The following is a 23,990-nucleotide window of genomic DNA, read 5'->3' on the forward strand; positions in this document are numbered from 1 at the left end:
CTTCATTAAGGGAACCTGCAATAAAATGATGGTAGAACATAAACTATTAACATAAACAATAACGGGAAATGATGGCATGTGAAAAATGAGAAATAGTCGGAAGTTAGGTAATTAATTTAAAGCTAACTAGGCTGATTTGCATGTAAGGAAATATTTTTTGAATTATGGTGCAGAATTCCATGTGTTTACTTCCGGGTTTTTAGTTTAATTAATTTAATTCAGTTATTAGTCTTAAGTAATAAATAATTTAATAAAGACGAAGAGCCTGTATGAGATTTTTTTTTAATTTAATGATTTTATTTATATTCTATACATATTAGTACATTCTAAATGTGATGTATAAGAGACAAGGAGGTCTGAAGTACATCGGCTATTAAGGCTTTTATTTTTTAAGGAATGGAAATGTTTAGAGAGGGCTCGAGCAGTAGGATCAGGTTAGATGAAGAGATAATTGTGAAACTTTTAGAATGACGATCGGATCAGTAGGAATATTGAGGTCGCTATGGATAGTGTGGTTAGAGACGTAGTAAGGACCTTTGGTGATTTTTCTGATGACTTGACTGGAAGGTTTGGATGCGCTGGATGTTAGATGGCAGAACTTCACCGTTATCCAAGTAAACCAGTGATCGGAAAGTTCTGAGATGGAAGAAGTGCTTGCAGGTGTGCCACAAGGGTCAATACTCGCTCCATTGTTGTACACCTTTTTACTTCTGATATGTCCACAAATGAGAATGCACTTTCCATAATAGCGAGTCATCTCTCTTCTACACAAGCTTGACTTATGTTACAAAACGAGAAATCAACAATTGAAAAATGTTGCAATCTTTGGAAAATAAAGTTTAACCGCGCAAAGTCACAAAATATCACCTTTACATTCCGTCGTGTGACTTCTCGTAGCATATACTTATACAATGAACCTGTTCCTCAATCCGACGAAGTGAACTAATTAGGACTTAAATTGGGTAAAAGACTAACTTAGAATCCACACACACGATTATGAAAACAGACACTCTTCAAACGATTTAAAATGCTTTATTGCTTACTCAACCGACAATCAAAATCCCCGTTAAGATCCGACATACACATACCTACTCAAACTTATTCGGCCAAATATTCCAATATTCAAAGATTACAGTGTTCAATCCAAAAGTCTCATTTCTCTTCCCCTTTTTACGTAAATATTAACACACTTCACAGAGATCTTCACACGCCAACAATTTTTTCATCCATCAAAACAGATTTACAGACGTTTTCATAGTAAATGACAAAATCACTGGAACACCCAAATTCCCCATAATTACCACGTAAACGACTGAAAATAATATGGATAAGGGATCTCTTAAATGTTTAATATCATTTTATTAATCCAGAACGGCTGTCAGTGGGTTTCTTTATAAAGCCCGTAATGCCACAAACATTAATTAAAATGCAATCTGCTGGTTGTACATAATACATGTACATATGCATACATATACTTAATGGTTATTTGGAGGTCGTGAGATGCGGTCGGGTGTGACGTAGGTTTTAGAAAAACATTTTCTTTATCGTGCCAACGTTTCGATTTTCATTGAGATCATCTTCAGGTCCTGGGATTTATAAACATTGTTTAAATATCACAAATATGTTGGATGTGAAAAAAATGAATTTATACAATGCTAGAAAATTTTAGAAAAAAAATGAATTTATACAATGCTAGAAAATTTTAGATTAAAAAATGAATTTATACAATGCTAGAAAATTTTAGATTTAAAAAAATGAATTTAAACAATATTAGAAAATTTTAGATTAAAAAAATGAATTTATACAATGCTAGAAAATGTTAGATTATAAAAATGAACTGATACAATGCTTGAAAATTTTAGATTGAATCTAAAAATTTCTAGCATTGCATAAATTCATTTTTTAATCTAAAATTTTCTAGCAATGTATAAATTCATTTTTTAATCTAAAATTTTCTAGCATTGTATAAATTCATTTTTTTATCTACAATTTTTTAGCATTCTATAAATTAAATGTTAGATAATAGTTCTAAACAAATGTTATAGAAAATAATGAACTTGTACAATGCTTGAAATTTTTTGATTTTTTGAAAAAATTTGATCATCTTCAGGGCCTGGGATTTATAAACATTGTTTAAATATCACAAATATATGTAGGATGTGAAAAAAATGAATTTATACAATGCTAAAAAAATTTAGATAAAAAAACGAATTTATACAATGCTAGAAATTTTTAGATTCAATCTAAAATTTTCAAGCATTGTATAAATTCATTATTTTCTATAACATTTGTTTAGAACTATTATCTAACATTTAATTTATACAATGCTAGAAAACTTCAGATAAAAAAATGAATTTATACAATGCTAGAAAATTATAGATTTAAAAAAATAAATTTATACAATGTTAGAAATTTTTAGATTCAATCTAAAATTTTCAAGCATTGTATCAGTTCATTATTTTCTCTAGCATTTGGTTAGAACTATTATCTAACATTTAATTTATACAATGCTAGAAAACTTTAGATAAAAAAATGAATTTATACAATGCTAGAAAATTTTAGATAAAAAAATGAATTTATACAATGCTAGAAAATTTTAGATAAAAAAATGAATTTATACAATGCTAGAAAATTTTAGATTAAAAAAAAAGAATTTATACAATGCTAGAAATTTTTAGATTCAATATAAAATTTTCAAGTATTGTATCAGTTCATTTTTTTAATCTAACATTTTCTAGCATTGTATAAATTCATTTTTTTAATCTAAAATTTTCTAGCATTGTATAAATTCATTTTTTTGTAATCTAAAATTTTCTAGCATTGTACAAATTAATTTTTTTAAATCTAAAATTTTCTAACATTGTATAAATTCATTTTTTTCACATCCTACATGTATTTGTAATATTTAAACAATGTTTATAAATCCCAGGCCCTGAAGATGATCTCAATAAAGATCGAAACGTTGGCACGATAAAGAAAATGTTTTTGTATAACCTATGTCACACCAGACCTCCAAATAATCATTAAGTAACGATCACTAAACACCACACATATACTTAATCTTAAAGCAGTAGTTGTCACCAAGTCGAAAAATTAAGGATTCTGAAGTAAAAAAGCAAAAAAGCCAAAGGGAAAACTGGTAGATTGACAAATCTTCAAAATTTGTCTTATTAACACGTTTAAACCTGTTTTCTTCTTCATATAGCATTACACATTAGCACTTAATACTAGAGGCAGAACTGGTTTTCTAATCCGCCCCAGAAACAAAGTGTTCGTGTAAAAATAAAACGGATTTTAATTTACGGGACTTTCGACTCACGCTCTTCCTTCCTTGTTTTCCAGGATTGTTTTCCATGTGGCCTGGCCTAATCCACAGCATCCCAATTTTCGGCATCTTTCGTGCACGCCTAGAAAGTCGTACTAGCATTTTTTCTCTCTCCTAGCTCTCCTATTTTTCCACGTGGCCGAAAAGGTCAGCCTCTCCGGAAACGAAGCAAACCGGCCATTGTCATTACCGGGATTGAATTTATTTGTGCCTCCTGATGCCGGCGGAGCCGAGTGAAAGGAAATTCCCTTGCGAAACACGAACCGTTCCAGTTTTATTAATTAAAAATAACTGGAGTCTTGTGTTTAAGATTTCCTTTGAAAATAAATATAAAACAGCGAAAATAATTATCTCGACAGTAATGAAAGGGTTTATATATTTTTTCTTTTTTAATACCGTTTTTCCTTTTAAAAAATCGGCGAGCACCAACCATAAAAGGACCGTAAAATTATTTATGCACTCTGAAATAATTGCCATGTTAATAAAAAAAAGTTAATTTTGTAAAACTATTTGTAGTTAATTATAACCTGAAAGATAATGCGCCATTAAGTTATTTAATTTGCTTACACATTGACCAACCATAAAGAAACGTTAAGTTGGTTCGTCAATTTCTGAAGCCTGGACATTGCTAGTTTTCTTTTTTGGGTGTAGGCGAGGTGTCGTTTAACCCCGAGTGCATAGACTAAGCAAAAAATCAATCCAAGAAGAGTGCACAATCGATAAAGAATGTTGCACCAATGCAATAATTGGTTTGCGTGTCATAGCAAGCAATATCATTCCCAGACTCGAACACACTTGAGCAACAACTATCAAAGGACATACAACATCTCAATAAATCTTAAGCCCAAACGATTTCGTGTAGGCGACCAGTTTAGGGCCGAATCAATTTCACGGGACGGGGAACGTGATTGCTTTCTCAGTGAGTCATAACGAAAAAGGGTTGAAAAACTAGTCCTAAACAAAAAGGATAATAAATTCCGGTAGGAACGGTGTCGATGTCAGGTTAAACAGCCAGGTGTTAACCAGTGGGTGGAAAGAATCAATTAAGTAACAGGTTTTTTTGTTTACAGGAAGGTACAGAATGTTCTAACAAAATAAACGTCCATGAACAATGATAATTTTGCATAGTTTTACATTTGAGAGTACGGGTAATGAAAATGGACACTGTAATTCATTTGTATTCATAATCCATTTATGTTTTAGTGTTCAATTGACCAAGTTACTTTTTTCATTTAATTATTCTTTTTATGTGAGGTTTTTTTGGTTGAGATAAAAAAGTCAATGTCACGAGCAGGATTCGAACCCACGACGGCCAAATACACCGCTTCTACCACTTGAGCTATCCTGACTTTGATCTCTCACACCAACTCTCCATCTCAACCTACAACCGTTCGAATTTCCCCACTTTTTGCCATTTTCAAATGTCGTGCAATCAGGGTTTAATTCTCAGCGACTTATGAAGTGGCCACGGGGTGCTGTTTAGTGAAGCGATATTTCTTTTACTTATTAAATATTAATCCATTTATGTTTTAGTGATCAATTGGCCAAGTTACTTCTTTCAAATAATTATTCTTTTTATGTAAGGTGTTTTTTTTTGGTTGCGGTAAAAAAAATCATGGTTACGAGCGGGATTCGAACCCAGGACCTTCGGCTAAATACGCCGCAGTTCTACCACTTGAGCTATCGTGACTTCGATCCTCTCGTATTTAGCCGAAGCTCGTGGGTTCGAATCCCGCTCGTGACTCTGACTGTTTTTATCTCAACCAAAAAGCTTACATAAAAAGAATAATTGTATTCATAATTTTCATTCATCCTTTGTTTTTTGTTAGACCGTTGTGTTTTTAGCGCCATATGCTTGTATAATGTTCATTAACGTTCCAATTTGCCATTATTAAAAAAAAGTAAACTGTTATATACCTTACTCTAGCTAGTAATGGAAATTCTAATAGAAGTACTATTCGTATTAGGCATGAAAATTTTACTTCAGAATATACAACCTATTAAAACTATGGGAATTACCTTCAATGTCAATCAAGGATGAACTTCTTAAAGAAACTGTGTAAGAAAAACCACACCGAATGTTATAAATTGTAATGAGTTGGAGTTTTTATTCGTCAACTGCAGCCTTTTGGCTTACTGCACTTTCCCATTGCCTTAGGTCAGTGCAATCAACTCCTTTTCTTAAGGAGTACAGATAATTGACTGTAGTTGCTAAAATTCCAGGGTATAGTGTACGAGAACCACGAGTTTTCAGACATCAGCGTAATTAGTTATGATGCAATCAAAGGGTGCTAATGTAGGCGGGCGGGTTAGACAGTAGAAACAATAGTGATCCCAGTGTGCTCCCTTGAGCCACTCCCGCATTATCATTCTTTATGGGAGCCGATCCATTGCCACTTTCAACACCCGCTATACGCCGTCTTCCTGGGAGATATGAGCGAAACCATTTGAATACACGTCCTCTGACTTATTGATGTGTATATCATCATGATTCCAGGAGTAGCCTTGCAGAATCCACTCGATGTCTAATCCTCACAGTCTTTAGCAGTATACAAATGTTCGAACCGTAAATTCATTTGGGATATATGTGAGCCAGGCTAACTCCATACTTTGGGAAGGAAGTGATAACACTGAGGATTTAAACTGTAGATGTAACATGTCCTTTCACTATCCAGGTGTAATTAGCCAACGTGTAGCCAAGTGTAATTAAATTAATAAGTGTAATTAATTAATGAAATACAGAATAAAGTTAAATGAACTAAAACAGATTCACATCAACAGGTCTTTTGTAATATCTCACAATTATTGATTTGTTGCCTGTTTATGATATTATGGTCGGCATACTGATTCCTTACTTTATTTTTATTGGGTTACATTACGTAATATGAACTTCTCCACTCATGCTGAACTTCAAGGATGTTGGGACCTAAGCAATTTAGATGTTGTAGAAAGATAACGGTTATGTTCAATCATGGCTATGATGTCAGTATCATTAAGATTAATGTTAAATTGCACAACGTAGGAAGTAATATGAAGAATTAGTGTTTTAACAGGTATATTACATTATTTAGACGTACCTTGACTTTAGAAATGATAAAGGTGGGGATGAATGGGTTGTTTAATCTTTTTTTGATTAAAATTGAAGGAATTACAACCTGATGATGAGCTTTAAGCCTGAAATCCGGATAATTGAACCTTAAATTTTTCCTCCGATACAACCGAGTTATTGAACCTAGCGGTGATCCTTGGATCATACTTACGCAAAGTATGTGTCAAGTCATTCGTTTCGAAATCATAAATGGGATGACTACAAACTAATTTACCTTCAGTCATTTCGAGTCCTGTTCAAACGAAAACATTTACTCTTTTTTCTGTTATTTTTCTGTTCTAATCAATCGAAATTTTCAAATTCAAATAAATCATTAATTTAATGATTGAATTAGAACATTGTATCCAAACTGCAGGTACATCATGCCATAAAACTCAAGGAAAATTTGTCGAGTAGGTAAACGCGTCTGACATCCCACAGCGAGGATAGGCTAAAACTAAAATTATCGGAAACGAACGTACACTGGAGTCATCAATCCGCCTTCATCAGGAGGAAAGTCTCGTCTTTTCTTCGTTGGTCGTTCTACCGTCTCAAATCTGTCTCTCCCATGTTACACTTCATAGTCTTTCGATGAAAGGCTTAAGATGACTGCATCTACACACCCTTCTCCAAGGCCTTTGATACAGTCAACCATACTCTCTTATTAACCAAACTTGAAAGCTATAATGTTCATGGTAAACTAGTAAAATGATTGAACAGTATCTCAAATAGTTAAAGTGAAATCCTATAAATTTAAAGAAATTCGGAAGTTCCGCAAGGATCTCATTTTGGACCACTTCTTTTTAATTAATATCAAACCATCTCGCTTAACTTTCTTTCCTCATATTCGCCGCTGACTTAAAAATTTATCAAAGTCAAATAAATAAGTCATAAAAATTTATCAGAGTCATGTGTATAATCTTAGACAATATAAAGTCTTTACCTGTGCATAGAGTCGAATATATGTATTTATGATCTTTGGCAGTCTAAAATCTTTACCTCTTCATTGAGTCTCATTTGTTTATGATCTTGGGCAATCTAAACTATTTTCCCCTCCATAGGGCCTCTTTGTTTATAACCTTAGTCAATCTAAACTCGACCTCCCCAAAACGCAACATATGTTTATGATCTTGAAAATCTAAACCGTTTGCCATAATTATTATCTCTCTATAGTCTCATACGTAACATATCTTAGGGTTTTGTTCGATGTAAAGATATCTTTAAAAACCTTATGATTCATTATCCAGAATACCCGTGGCTTCACCAATCCTACACTGTCACTCTTGCAAGTCATTAGTTACGTCTCTGCTGTGTTCCTATCGTCTGGAATCCCTTCTACCACAAATATTTCCAACTTGTTGAATCTATTAAAACGAAAACTTTTAGACTGTAAGCATTTGGATCTTATCACGCAGAGCTTATTTTGATATTCTTGTACTCCATCGTTTTTTTCGTGGACAAATCTCTCTAGTTTTACATCAACCATCCAATATTTCACCTACGTTCCTCGTTCTTTATTGAAAAACGAATTATTAAAGCATTATCATTTAGAATCATAAAACTAGGCAATCATTTTACTTAAATAGACTTAGTATTATCAAACTTGACGGAAATCTAGGTTGTGGAGATTGTATTTTTCTCAAGCACTGCATCCCTCAGGTTTACTGTATTTTTCTATTTCCTTTGTTCGTTGCAATTGACTTGATCTAAGAAGTACTAGGTCATTGACTGTAGTTGCTACGATTCCTTTCCCTGGACCTTTGTATTCAGGTCTCCATGGAGCGGTTGAGTCGCATTCGAAGATGACATCTGTTTCCTCTTCCGCATTGCATAACCTATAATTGGGGTCATTATTGCATATATGCCATTGTCTGGTATGTAGTTCTCACTTCTCCGAATTAAGCCCTATCTGTAGCATTGAGTTTGCCATTCTTACTGAGGGTTGTTTTTGCACAAGATCATTGCCTCTAGGACTTAAGCTGGGGACACACTAACCCTATGACTCCTTGTCACGTTTTCGTAGGGTGTGCACATCTTTGCGACGTCAAGCGCACGCCACGTAACGGTACACACAGCGTGTATCACAATAATCAGTATCACAATCGCAATCCCTCTTTTTTCTTAATGCCCCATTTTTAAGCAAAACCATGTAATAAATTGTTAGTTACATTATGTGTGCAAAACCATGTAATAAATTGTTTGTTAAACTTAATTGTTTTAAATAAAGTTATTGATGTTTTGATAAATTTTCTAATGACCATCATAATTAAATAATTTTTATAATACTAATAAAGTGGGAAGTTTATGGGCCGACAAACAGCTGAGCTCATCGCCGGCGGAAAACTCCTTCTTTTTGTCTTCGTACCCGCGTATTTTGTTTTAAACTGCAGTCATTTGAGCATCTCGATCTGATTACTGACTCTCTGATTTCAAATATATACTTCGTTGATATCCTAGAATGCTAGCCTCTCGTTTGTACCTCAGATTGTCAAATACAGAATAGAAACAAAACATACAATACATATGTACATCACCACAAACATAGATGTCTGGTCACATTCACTCCCCCAGAGTACTCCATATTCTTCGGGGCGGGGTTCCTCTTCCTCTCACGCTAATAAATTACTTTTACTTTCCAGACTTCATACACTCACCCCAGAATTCTTGATATTCCTCCGGGCGGTAATAATTTTTATAAAAACTCATAAATTTTTGATCTAGTTTAATTTGGTTTACATTAAAATAAGAATGATGTAATTAATATAACAACAAAATTACATGTACATTGTTTGAAATAACCTACAATAAATATGAGTGTCCTGTTCTGTCGCTACTTGACGAAAATGGTGTTATTTTATGAGCAAAACCATGAAATAAAATGTTAGTTAAATATTATGAGCAAAATCGTGTAATACATTGTTAATTAAATTCATTTTATCAAAAAGTGGTATCCATTGTTTTGATCAATTTTCTTCCAAACCATTAAAATTAATATTTAAAAAAATAAAAAATAATGAATTTTTGAACTCGCTTTATTTGGTTTACATTAAAATTAATATGTTGTAATTAATATAAAGACAATAATATATGTAGTTTGAATAAAAATATGAGTGTCCGGTTCTTTTGTCTTCGACTTTACTCGATGCTACCCGACGCAAATCCAAACTACGATTTTCCATAAGGTTGCATTACCCCCGAGCACATCTACCCGACGCTCTGCGATACCCACTCTCCAGATTTTCGTCGGGTCGCATCGAGTACAGTCGAAGACAAAAGAACGGACACTCATATTTTTATTCAAACTTCATGTATTATTGTCGTTATATTATTTACAACACTTATTTTAATATAAACCAAATTAACTGTGATTAAAAATTAATTAGTTTTTATTTAAAAAAATTAATTTTAATGGTTTGGTAGAAAAATATTCAAAACACTGGAATACGATTTTTTTATATAATGAATTTTACTAACAATTTATTGGGCGGTACATATACTAAAATTGGAACAATTTATTGCACGGTTTTGCTCATAAAATTTAATTAATAATTTATTTCATAGTTTTGCTCGTAAAATTACACATTTTCGTCGGGTAGCATAGGACAGGACCCTCACATTTTTTGTAGTTTATTTCAAACTAAGTACATGTAATTTTGTCGTTATATTAATTACAACATGTTATTTTAATGTAAACCAAATAAATAAGTTTTTATAAACATTGTTTAATTATGATGGTTAGGAGTAACTTTATTTAAATTAAGTTTAACAAACAATTTATTAAATGGTTGTTCTCATAAAATTTAACTAACAATTTATTACAAGGTTTTGCTCAAAATAGTGCATTAAGAATAAAAGATGCGTTGCGATTGTGATAGTGATTATTGTGATAAACGCTGTGGACTGTACGCGACGTGTGCTTGCGTCGGATAGATGTGCACACCCCACCAAAACGTGGCAAGGCGTCAGGTAGCATTAGCGTAGCATCGGGTAAGTGTGTTCCCGGCTTAAATGTGTTCCCGCTTCATAGAGTTCTTCTGTTGTCTTTTCTTGGATGTAAGATGGCGAATTCTATGTTTGTTTTTGTCATCATAGGATCAGGGCCTATATATGGTCTTTAGATCCTCCTCTGGCCAGTGTGTCTGTCTAGCTTTTCATTACCCAAAATTCTTTCGTGCCCTGGTACAAAAGATGTCAGGTTGTTGAGTATCCCAAGGTTTTGGAAATTTTGGATGTATCGGCTGATTATTTGTGATTAGGTTTCTTTACACGGTAATACTTTGATATCTGCTTCGCTGACTTATCTTAAGAGGATTTTTTGTCAGTGTAACCTTTATGTATAATAATTATAATAATTTAACTATGTGAGCTATTTTTCAAACGATTTGATGCTTTGTTTTTAAGACAGCAAAATAAAAACAAAACAAAAACCAACCGGTAGAATCTCTATATCTGAATCGTTGCCACTTTTGTTATTTAAAAATAATCAAAAGCTATTAAAATAAACCGTTGATAGCGAAATCTCAGCAGGGGATTTCGCGATTCAAGGAAAAAAGCTGCTGAAAGCGGTCCCCACCACGGCCGTCGATGGCGCTCCTGGCGCTCCACTGCCCAAGCGTCCGCGGCCCCCACATCGCCAGTCGTCTGCAAGACGTCCTCCGGTGCAGTCCCTTCTTCAGTGCCTTTCTGTGATTTTTTTTTATTTACACCATACAAAAGAAATACAGTGCCTTAAAAGTGTCCTTGACAAAATAAATTCAGTGCCTTAAAAGTGATATATTTTTTTATAAAGCGAAAACCTTTGGAAGAGCATACATTCGGCTTTAAAGGTATATTTTTAAAAGTTATTTTATTACTTACAGTAATTTTAAAGAAAAAAAAAATCGTTTATATTTTGTCTTGAACCGCTCAAAAGCCCGTGGGCAAAAGCGGCTTAGAAGCCCTGTCCTTATACCTGCAGGTGTAAGGTGTACAGTCAGATCCTTGGAGAAATGTACTCTCTCAGCATGAGATCATCGCCTCTAATATATAAACATACCCAGGGTTTTTTTTATAGTAATAAAATGGACCTTCCTCATACTATAGTCAATTGTTAAAATCAAATAAGATGAACAAATAGCATTACGTGTGTGTGGTGATTAGTGACGGTTAATCGATATTTATTTAGAAATCGTGAGATGCGGTCTGGTGTGATGTAGGTTTCAGAAAAACATTTTCTTTATCGTGCCAACGTTTCGATCTTTATTGAGATCATCTTCAGGGCCTTTTCACCTCAAAGAAGCCGACGCCTTATACAAAAATGTCTTTTCTATACCGACATCCTTCCCCACCCCTTCAATTACCAACGTATATAAACAAAAAAATAGCAAAATCTCACTGGCACTCTCGACACGACACGCAAGAATGCCACAATTACACAGAAGACAAACACTTTGAGTGAGTAGAAATACTTTGATTGAATATATAAAAAAAATATATATCTTGCATTGTAAAAATTCACTTTTCCACATCCAAAATGTAATTGTTACATGTAAACAATGTTTGTAAATCTCAGGCCCTGAAGATGATCTCAATAAAGATCGAAACGTTGGCACGAGAAAGAAAATGTTTTTCTGAAACCTACATCACACCAGACCGCATCTCACGATTACTAAATAAATAGCATTACATCGACATGCTTTGTAAAAGAGCTGATTTGCTAAACCGAATCGATTTTATGTAAAATTTTACTATCATAACCTAATAGCTTAAAATATTGCATTCAAATAGCAATACGTACATATCTTCTAAATCGTGATTTATGCAATTTTGGCCGATGTTTCCGGTATTGTCCAGTCTGCCAGCTGAGATAATCATCCATTCTAATCAAATGGCAAGATAAAATTTGAGTCATCTTTGAAGGCTTTGCATCATATCCCAAAATTACTTCAACGAGGAAAGGCCAGATTTATTTCGAATCGTAAATCCCTCGAAGGCTAGAAGTGATTTGTCATATTTGTACATTGTTATAGTTGAGAAACAGTCAAAACATTCATTTAAAGATTTACGAATGTAAATTTAATTTTGACCGGTTTATAGATTTGCAATTGATGGTCATGTCACAGCGTTTGGTTGTTACTTTGGTTGTCCTCGCATTTTTTTTTTGTACCTGTGGTTACCGTTTCTGCTTCATGGAGCTATGGACTGCATAATTACATCCATTCGATCATTAAGAATTTTCAAAAAGGAAAAAAGCACGTCGAATGCAATTAACATGTTCAGTGATGCAGATTTTAAGAAATGTCATTTTTCTTTCGTCCTTGACGGATGGTTTTTCACAAATTAATACTGTATAATGGTTTAAGCCGATGTGACTTTTACATATGAACTGTCGTAAGTTTGAAAAAGGGACAATTTGAAGTCAGGTTGGTTGTGTAAGTAAGGTAATCAACAAATCCATTATATTTCGTGGTCCGATTGACCAAATAACTTCTTTCAGTTAATTAATCTTTATATAAGGTATTGGTTGAAATGAAAAAGTCAGTGTCACAAGCGGGATTCGAACCCACGACCTTCGGCTCAATACGCCTCTGCTCTAACCACCTGAGCTATCGTGACTTCGATCCACTCGGATACCAACTCCCCATCTCAAACTACCTTTCCAATTTTCCCTCCTTTTTGCCATTTTTCAAATGTGTAATCAGGATTCTATTCTTGGGGACAAATAAAATGGCAAAACACCTCACTGAAGATGGTATACGCCAAAACGTGTTTGAAAGACTTCTAAACTGAGAGAGTAGACAGCCTCTGTAGAGTGATTGCACATGAATAAGCCAATTTACTTTATTATGCCTAATCAAAAAAGATTTACTCGTAATTTTATCATTGTAATTATTGATTATTTGGCCTTTTAGAATAGGTCGATAATAATTGCATAATAATCTTGACTCTGAATTCTTTCCGACTGCTAGCGTTGACCGATTTTTCCCCCGATCGTGAAAATGTGCCATTGCTCCCAACAAAAATTTCCGATCGTTTTAATGTTTATTTTTGGAGGTTAATTGAGGTAGAGGTTTATGAACCTAGATATTTGGATTTGTATAGGCTCAATTCCGCACATGTATTTTTTACTGGTCGGTTTCTCTCATGGTAACATTCAAATATTAAAAATCAAAACACCTCACTGAAGATGGTGTACGCCAAAACGCGTTTGAGTGACTTCTAAACTGTAAGAGTAGACAGAATCTGTAGAGTAAGCAAAGTTACTTTATTAACATGCATACAAACCCCCAGTTGAACCTATTCTGCTTCTCGTAGTCCGACAATTGCTATATTACCAAGCTGGAGAATCACCCACCCCGGGTTTTGGCAGTCCGGGGTTTCATCTTATCCGTCCAACCAAGGTTGTGCTCCGGAGGGGGGTGTTCTAATCAGATCAGTTCAGCACCCAATGCAGTTCCAAGCCCATTCATGTCATTCACTTACCATTCATTCAATTAGGGTGATGGAGTGCTCGATATTCTTCCATCACGCTTTACACATATTATAGAACTAACTTAATTGTCGATGGGGTACTCGATATTCCGGCCATCGACTCTCACATCACATTCGCGCTAATACATACACTCATTCTCAACCCAACTATTATATACGATAGAACTAACCCGTTTCCTTCAACAATCGGAACAGGGGACTTTCAAATACTTGCTGCTGTGATCAAGCAAAATTCTCAAATCGTGTGCGCCTAGATTCATTTATTTCCTCTAGAACGTAATTATAAGCTCGTTTTATTGTATATATTTTATTGAATTAAAATTTTCCATTATTTCGGCAGTTCCTACCAACCCTCGGAGATGCCGGTTGATAAGAAAAATATTTTGTTCCACTGTATTTGCCTTTCTTACTTTGTTTTTACTTACAAATTAAATAATAATGAAAAAGTAGAAATTAAACTGGAAAAAAGTAATATTAATTTGATAATTTTAACTTAAAATGGTAAATGTCGAAATTCGAAATAGAAAAAGTTTAAATCTATTTTGAATACATTTAAATATATTTGCAAACGGTTGAAATAAAAGTAAAAAGCTAGACATGTATACAATATAAAGCGGGATAAACCTTTAAATTTTTTATTATTTGGAAATTATGAGATGGGGTCTGGTGTGACGTATGTTTTAGAAAAACATTTTCTTTATCGTGCCAAAGTTTCGATCTATATTCAGATCATCTTCAGTGCTCAAAGTGTATGTTTTCTCTGTAGATGTGTCATTATTGTTTGTCACGTTAAGAGTACCCCCCTCCCGAAACGTTGGCACGATAAAGAAAAAGTTTGAGTGATTCTAGAGTGCCAGTGAGATATTGAATATATATTAATATCACTGACACTCTCAACGTGACACACAATAATGACTCATCTACACAAAAAAAAACCACTTTGACCTCTGAAGATGATCTCAATAAAGATCGAAACGTTGGCACGATAAAGAAAATGTTTTTCTAAAACCTACATCACACCAGACCGCATCTCATGATCTCCAAATAATCATTAACTAACGGTCACGGAACACCAGACATTTAAATTTTTTGTGCAAACATGACAATTTCATACTGGAAATACAAACATTATTGACATTTCTTTTTCCTTTGTTTCAAAGTGTTTTCTACTTTTGGACTATAGTGATTTCGTCTGATTCCTCCCTTGAAGTGATCATAACGAAATAAACTTAAATCAAACCATGTTTTTTATGGGTGGGTGGCTTGGGTTTTTGGTGATTCATCACTGGACCAGCCATTGTTCTTCGGTTCACATCTTAAGTCTCAACACGGTCCATCATGGGCGTCGTCTTTACGACGAGTTTCTGACGACTTGATCGTTCATAACGTTAGGATTCATTGTTGAAGACGATCAGGTTTATGGTTTTTAATGAAGTTACAAACGGATGCAAACACGCCGAGCTTTCGCGACATATAGTCGCATCATCAATGTATTAAGATTGAGTGTTGGCCCTGGTTTAAACAGTACTATTTCTGAAAAACCACTTGAAATTGGATAAGCAAACGATTTGTAAGTCGTTAATTACTTTATTAATTGACTTTCTGGTCTGTTAGTAGTGGTAGAATAATTGAAGAAGTAAACAGTGGTAGTTGGTACATTGTTCGCTATTCCCGCTCTTATTGGTTTTTCAATGTGGTTCCCATTGTTCTTTATACCGTTCGTAGGAACTCAGCATTTTCGTGAGAACAATAGAGAAAAGGTGATTTCTGAGAAGGAAAGATTGCAGTAATCACCTGGTCGAAATTGAGATTCGCACCCCGAGAAAATCTTTCGATCGCGACCCGGCTACCGAGCGAAACGCCAAGGACGCTGATAATCGTCCTATCTCCGGATGAGGTTGCCACGCCTCTATTCAAGCTCGGATTATTAGGATTATCGAATACGAATTTAAACCACTTCCATATCCACATTCTGCGGATTTGAACAGCCTTCTCACGGATAGTTGAATAATTTTTCCAGAAGGTAAATTTTTTTCCTGGTGGTCGCATAAACCTAACGCCGGATACGGTGTATTCTTTACGTTTTGTCGATAAAACAAAACAAACTTTTATATTTTTTGAAATTGCAATTTCATCAAAATGTCGAGCTTATGACGGGTTTCTGTGCACCATGTCAGGCTCTGAATGAATTGACCATATTTGTACCGCATTCCTTTTTTCATGAATTTGCAAAAATCATCACATATGTTTTCTAAAATACATGAAATTTAGGTAATATATTATTTATAAAGCCGTAAAAGAATGTATCACATAATATAAACAAATTGAAAATTACTTCCGGTGGAGAAAGGTTTAATCCTTATGAAATCTCAGTGAACTGAGCATGTTGCCTTCCGATTCACCTAATAGGAGATTCGTTTCTTGTTTGTTGTTACCCTCCCACACGTGATAAATTAAAATACATAAATATAATATTTATACACACTTTCACAATTCACATTCATACTAATTTACTATCTACACTTAATTGGAGGTCGGCAGATTATCGTGATATTGCGGCCTCCTTTCTTTCACACTAATAAATACATTCAAACGATATTTACAAACTCCACTCATACACTAAACTATTCTAAATTGTTTGACGGGCCTGTGGAGTACTCGATATTCCTCGACAGCCACGTCCTTTCACATGCATCACCACTGATGTTAATAAATACATTCATTCTGGACACACACCTTGGAAGTAAAGTACTAACGAAATGCCAATGATCCGTCCCTCACATCATACTTCAAAAATATATACGTGCCTATATTAATTTGGTGGACATGTGAGTACTCGATATATCGGCACAGCTACACTCATGCATACTTCTACACTCACGCAAATAAATACATTCACACAAATAGGGGGGAATACCACGTGTGGTATGTGGTTATATATAGCCATATGCATGGATTAATTTTAGGTAATCAATCACTTTTCGTTTATAATCACTGTTGTGCTTAAGTACTTTTGTTACGACATTGGGACGGTCGCACCGAGAATGTTGTTATATATAAAAAGTTGTTAACATGTTACATAAGGGTGTGAATATTATGATCGCTTTAGTCCTTAACGTATAAATACATTATTTTGTTTTTGTTGTACCTGTTGCTGGAGAAAGTAGGATGCTTGGACAGATTTGACGTTCCGGATCCTGATAGTTTTTAACCAGGGTGTCCTGCCTTTTATGAACCCTCGGTCAGTAGATGCCTCCCGAGATATATTTAAAAGGTACTGCGACGGTAATTTTTCCAATTAGCCGAAATGCAGGGTTAAATATCTAGGAAAGTTTGTACCTTTACATCGATGGGGTCAACCGTGTTCCTGTTGACCCTTGACGAATCACGAACCTCCCTTGTCTGATTTGTTTAGAACCATGTTTAATTATGCGTTAAACTAAACAGCAACGCTAATCTTATAGGACGTTAATTAATTCTCCAGCGGTTCCCATGACATGCCCGTTACAAAATAACGTTACCAAGTCCATTTCGAAAATATATTTTCAATAGAATTGGCAGTAAGAGACTTGGTGGATGGTTGAGAATGGATTTGTTCTTGTGCAAGTATGAAATCTCTCTTGCAAAAATGGCTCGAACGAGAACGAATTATTAAAGCATAATCTAATCTTATAGCATAATCACTATTTTTTCGGAAATAATATTTCCTTTTTATATTAGTCTCATTCTCCTTTTCTTTTTTTCTACATATAAGTTAGTATATCTTTTGATAGGTTAGATGATTAGGGCATCCTTTATACACTTAAGGCTCTCGGAAATCAGACCGACAAAAGCTGGCGTCCAACGAGGGAGCATACTTGGACCCATCCTTTACATCTTTTATACTGCCGACCTACGTGCACACCCCGATACCATCGTCACCTCCTACGCGATTCCGCAATTTTGATCTCTAGCTCGAATCCTATACAAGTCTTTCAACATCCAACATGGAGCATATGGAAGACGACTAATGTAAAAAGTGGACATGACAATACTGAATGAGTAAAGTACTCAATGTTCACATTGATAAAACAGTCAGCCATCAGCTATACATCAACGACAAGGAGATACTGACTTCCATTCAAGTCAAATACTTAGACAGCAGACTGACATGGAATCTCCCACACAAGGCTTAAGATACGGCAACTTAGCGGAAGATTTAGAAAGCTATGATAACTTCTAGGACCGAAATCGAACCGAAAATTAACTTTACACTAGACTTTACTGCGACCACTGAGGTTCTGCCAAGCCATCCAACATCCAAAACATCCAATCCTTCCATTCGAAAGTCCCCAGACAAATGATCAAAGCTCCTTGTTACGTCACCTACCATCCACATCATTCTTTTTGTCAATGGACTGATCCGTTCCCGATTCCAAATGTTTCGCACCGATTTCTCGATCCATCCTATACTGCTTGAGCGCTCTTTAAACATGACATGCCCAGCCCGAGAATCCACGACGTTGCCTTAATCGTCGATGCCCTCGAGACCTTGCCTCTTAATGCCAATGAGTACCAGCATTGCATGGTTACTCATGGTAACGCTGGCATTAGTATTAGTGCTGTAAACTTGTAAAAAAAGGACTGGGATCACATTTATAATACTAAATTGTATTTTTTTTATACTCGCATGGACATTTTAACATACATGCTTATCCTTTTAACATAGTCCATACATTGTAAGGGTATTCACGAAGTTTGTAAGATGTTAACTCGAATAAAGAAATGTCCAGTGCGATGGTGAACTCCCCCTTCTTTTCTTAGCAAGTTAAACGTTAATTTTTCCGCAATGCTGCCCGTGGCGATTGGTAAAATAAAGCTGTAACAGTTCTTGTTGTTGTTTGTTTTGGTTTTCTTTTGTGTTAAATTGTAAGATGCCAGAAGTTAATAAAAAAGGAAAATTAAACAACTCTTTCATTATAAGGACAGGTCAGAAATTAACAAAATAAATTTATTGGTGTGATGTAATTAATGCGTACTTAAGAATAAGAAGACGTGTAAACAAAAAACAGCTGTTAAATTCATGCCTGCCATGTTGGTTACCTACGCCCTAACGGATAGCAAAGAGACTACATTTTCGACGTTGGCACTGGCCTGGACGATCGAACAATGTTATCTAGCCGATTCTTACAAGTCTACGACATCACTTTTCTCGATCTAACAGGGCCTAACAGAGTTAACAGGTTTATCACAAAGACCCCTTGTATCTGACACTGCTTTGTGGGCATTTATTTGTTACTGGATTACTTAGGTTGAAAGATATAAAGGCCTATTTTTAACTATACGTTTCCTCGTTTGATAAATTTCCTTTTAGGAGAAAAAACGCCTCAATTGTCTCAAGATTGCTAAATTACCATTTTAAGAAAACACGTACGACGCTGAGGAAGACAAATGTCGGTCCATAATGAGGAAAGACAAACTGCAGGGCACATCCTGGTTTTCGGCTACAAACGACTGAGAAACGCATGGGAAAGTCTAGTGATTCAGGCTGTTATCTCAGATTTGTAAAAAGACATGCCACCGCATTAGGCATGTATAAAAGAGACTACAGACGAGACGTGAAATGTTTCTAAACGACCTCTTAAATAATTTACCAGTTTAAGTAAGGTTTTATTTGCTTTTAATCTATGTGATAATCGTCTTAATATATTTTACTATTTGAGACATATTAAATACGATGATAATTATTCGTTTTCCTGGACGATTTTTTATGGAAAATTTATAATTTAAATGTTATAGTTTTATTTATTAATAATTTTTTAAACATAATTGGTACATTTGACGTGACATTTTTTGACTTTATAGGATCAGAAATACCTGAATTTACACCCGTCCAAATGGATTCGGATAAATCCCCGGGCAGGTGAGGGACCACCCGCCGTCTCGTCCTATTTAGGAGATAAGCCGATAATTTGTTGCTAGTTCCATAAGGTACTTTCAGAAGCTCAGGTAGTCAAATCAACTTGGTTTTATTTATAAAAAAGGCGTTATCATTTGTCCCTGGGATTACGCGAGGTATTAAGTGAAAGCTCGCTGAGAGTGTAAAGAGTCAAGACTTGCATCACAATCATATTTTCTATGAAACAGGGAACTGAAGATTCCTGAGCAATTTCTGGTAGTCGGCGGAAAAACTCGTCGGGTTCGTCACGGTAGCGCTTTCCGTGGGGACGTGATTTTCGTCCAAAACAAAAAAAAAATAAAATCCCGATGATTTTCACGATCCGAAATGAGCCCGGCGGCGTTAACTGGACGTTAGGTTTGCATGCATACATGTAGAACGGATAGATGAAATTAATTGACATGCTTCAGCGCCTTTTGACACGTGATGATTCCGTTCGTCGCGGATTCCTTCTCGCTTTCTTTCCCCTCCGGCGATCTTGCATTTCCTGGTAGGGTTTTTCCCAAAGTCCTTTTCCACGGTCGGATTCAGTTTTTGCCGTAAAACCACCGGTTACGATCGAACGGGGTTGGGCACCGTTAACTCTTCAGGAGACTTCAACGCCTCGCGACAGAAGACACCCGGATCGAAAAACCCACCAGTTAGAAATTTTTCTTAGAGAATCAACTTAAAACTTTGTCATGATTATTGTTGTAACTTTTAAAACGAAAAAATTCAGGTAATTATTTGATAAAAACTATTGAGCTCAAAGTCATCTGAAATTTCGTTCGTTTTTGGAATGTTGCAAAGAGAAACTTTCATAATCATGGAAACTCCAAAAACGAATAGCTCTAATCGTCAAGTCGTACTAAAAAGATAGCTCATTATATAGTAAAAGCTGTGAAAAAGGTCAGATATTTTGACTGAGACGGCCTAAAATATTTAAAGAATCGGCTTTCTCTCAGAACACATCGGTTAAAATAATTTGTATATTTTTCTTAATGAAGCGAGATGGTATCTTACAACTTGAGTTGCCTTTTCTCCAGCCAAATATTTATAGATATGAATTTACTTTCTCCATTCAACAAACAGCACGTTTTGTAGACGTTTCTCATGTCTTAACCGTATATTTTATGATTAATTGACATTGTCAAATATTATTGTTTTGTCTCTATTTACACCAGTTTTAGTTTTTATCCTAAGAATAAGGAAACAAGGAACGGAGATTAATTTCATTTAATAAAAGTTCGTGTATCAAGGGCACTATCGATAGGTAGCCCTCGGAGGACCTCTCGTAGAATAAGGGTCATCCGATTAAGAATAGGGTTCATGCGAGGTTGAAATAAATACAGTTTTCTTTTACAACAAGCAAAGAAAGGTTGTCGATTTGTTCCATCTGATTGGCAATTTTTGGCTCCTTATAGAGAGCGCGGGATGTCATCCGATATGACAATTGTGTTTGACCAGGGGTGTAGTGTGAGAATTTGTCAAACTACCATATTGCAATCTCAATTAGGTTAGTTATATAATGGTGTAAAGGATGATGGACGCATCCAGACCAATTGAGCGAATGGTATGTAAATACATAGGAAATAATTTATTTAAGAATGAAGGAGAGTGTGAATAAATACAGGAAATAGCGAGGTTTGAACTCCGACTGCCAACAAACCTAGTCGAGAAGCCTGCCGGTAACATATTAGGGGTATTCCCGATCTCTGTTTTAACCCTGTTAAGACTGTTAGGTCCTATTAGATCGAGAAAAATGATGACGTAGAATTGTAAGAATCGGCTAGTTAACATTGCTCGATCTAACAGGCCAGGGCCAATGTTAGATATAGGGTCGACAATGTAGTCACATTGCTTTCCGTTAGGGCGTAGGTAACCAACATGGCAGCCATGAATTTAACAGCTGTTTTTTTACAAGTATTTTTAATCTTAAAAATGCATTAATTGAAACATAAAAATACATTTCTTTTGCTAATTTCCGTCCTGGCCTTATACTCTCCATTCATAATATATACATCACCTAACCTATAAAGTTGTAGGCTGTTAGAGGTTAGGATGCAAGTTAGGTATGTCGACACGAATTGAATTGTGGCATTTGTTAGTTCTTTTCGAGTGCATAGATAGTATTTTGAATGAAAGAGTTGATTAATTTTCCTTTTTTATTAACTTCTGGCATCTTACAATTTAACACAAAAGAAAACCAAAACAAAAAACAACAAGCCTTCAAGGGCTGTTATAGCTAACACAAGTTAACATCTTACAAACATCGTGAATACCCTATTATTAATAGGTAAATGACGAAACCTGGAATTGCTAGTGGATTTCACGAAGACTGAAAGTGATAGGCACAACTCTGCGCATGTGTGCATGTATGTACATACATGTGCGGATTTATGCTTATATAAATCCAAAATATAAATCATTAAATACAGTTCGTTATAGTCGTTTGTTTTACTTAGGTCTTACTTCATAAAAATCGGATTTTTAACGGACTTAACATTGGTTGTAATGGTTGGCTAAACCCCGGTATTGTCTGTCCGATCATTTTCCCTTCATAAATTATTAGGTTTTTATTTCCTTCAGATGGTTTTGTGTCCGACAGTTATTCATACCTTCCCTATTCCATCATAAGAATTTGACCAAAACATCATGGAGTATGCTTGGCACTAGTCGACGGATGTCCAATTTTGGTGTTGGTATTGTTGCATTAACAGGACAAAAGCATTTGCGCGTTTTGAGTTTGTAGGTTAACGGAGTAGTAGACACACCCAAAAGGAGTCATAAACCCACAGAGCGGAGTCGACCTTACTTGCGGCCCACATCTGTAGAAACAACGGGAACAATCAGAATTACCTATGAACGATTTTATTATAATGATTTTCTCTTTAACCTTTCGATAGGATAGAATAATATTGAATGACCGGTGTACAAAAAAATTAGTGTACTTATCAATCAGGCAGCTACTTAACCATGTTTTGCTTTAGGTAAACTAGATCGCACAATATTTGTGTAATTTTAGGTCAATATTATGATGAAAAACATTCGGTGTGCAGATTGATTGATGGTTATTTTCATTTGGGCTTCAGAGTTGAAAATATTGCGTTGTACCTTCTTGCCTTCGGGCCAGGACAGCCTCGGATTTGCGTGTTCAGGTCTTGAGTTAACGGAGTCAGGGACACAAAAAGTGAGCCGTAAAGACGTCTGGCACCACGTTTTGCGGATTTACGGCCCACATCTTCAAAAAACGCCGGCGGCAAGTGCCCAAACCGGCGATAAACCTTTTTAAACGCACATTTCTGTGAAAATGGCCGTTTTTATTTTCTCGCGTTGTCGGTCGGCGGCCCGCCCGGGCGTAAATATTTACCCCGGACAAATAGGAGGGCATCAAACGGCGTGGCAGTAAAACGCCTAGCATAGTTATGATTCTTATATTTAGACCGGGAGCGGAAGTCATCCCCGCTTCCCTTTTAACAATCCTAGATCGTTTCGGATCGTTCTCACTTTCTGGCCAGCCACCTTCACAACACATCGGCCTTTATATGGCCTAGAGAGTGGCATGCTCGAAAGTACTACCGAAGTCATTGGGTCTTCTCAATTGAATGATCAGAGTACATCTTTTTAGGAAACATTTTATCATCGTGTTGAATTTACTTAATAAGAAATATATATACAATTTTTTTCTTTTAAAACCGCCAAACCTTTCAATAAATTATAAATAGCCGTCTGTTTTTGCATTCTGTGTAATTAATTACAAATACAATAACAAAACGTTACAAATAAAGCAGCTGGAAGTTTCTATGGCTCACGAGAGAGTTAATCACCCTATGCTATCACCTGCTACACTTCACCCAATTGCGCACTATTAACAAAAGTCACATGTGCACTTTTTCAGAAGTGGACAGTGATTGTGGGAAGTATGGAGGAAATCGAAAGAATGATAAGATTATTAACATGGGTGGAGACTTAAGTATAATATTGTTCCTCTTTCTAGGTCCTCAACAACTAAAGACCGCAGACCCAACATAAACTTTGCTTAAGGGTAATTTACATTTTCCGCCCGTGGGCCATGTGATTAGTGGGAGCATCTACACCTAAAGTTCCGTTTTAAGTATTGTTGGAGGGTAAATGTCACATATTTGCTTTTATATTTATTGATTTTGATGTCTGTGGGGAGTCGTAAAAAT

General features: G+C 35.3%; 1 protein-coding gene across 5 annotated transcripts in view; it reads left to right on the forward strand.

Annotated features, from left to right (window-relative positions):
* Positions 1 to 23,990, forward strand: part of LOC106666348 — a 461,223-nt gene that overhangs the window by 273,141 nt on the left and 164,092 nt on the right. The window lies entirely within an intron of this gene.

This window comes from Cimex lectularius, unplaced genomic scaffold (assembly GCF_000648675.2).
Source record: "Cimex lectularius strain Harlan isolate CLEC.00 unplaced genomic scaffold, Clec_2.1 scaffold62, whole genome shotgun sequence".
Lineage (NCBI taxonomy): Eukaryota > Metazoa > Arthropoda > Insecta > Hemiptera > Cimicidae > Cimex > Cimex lectularius.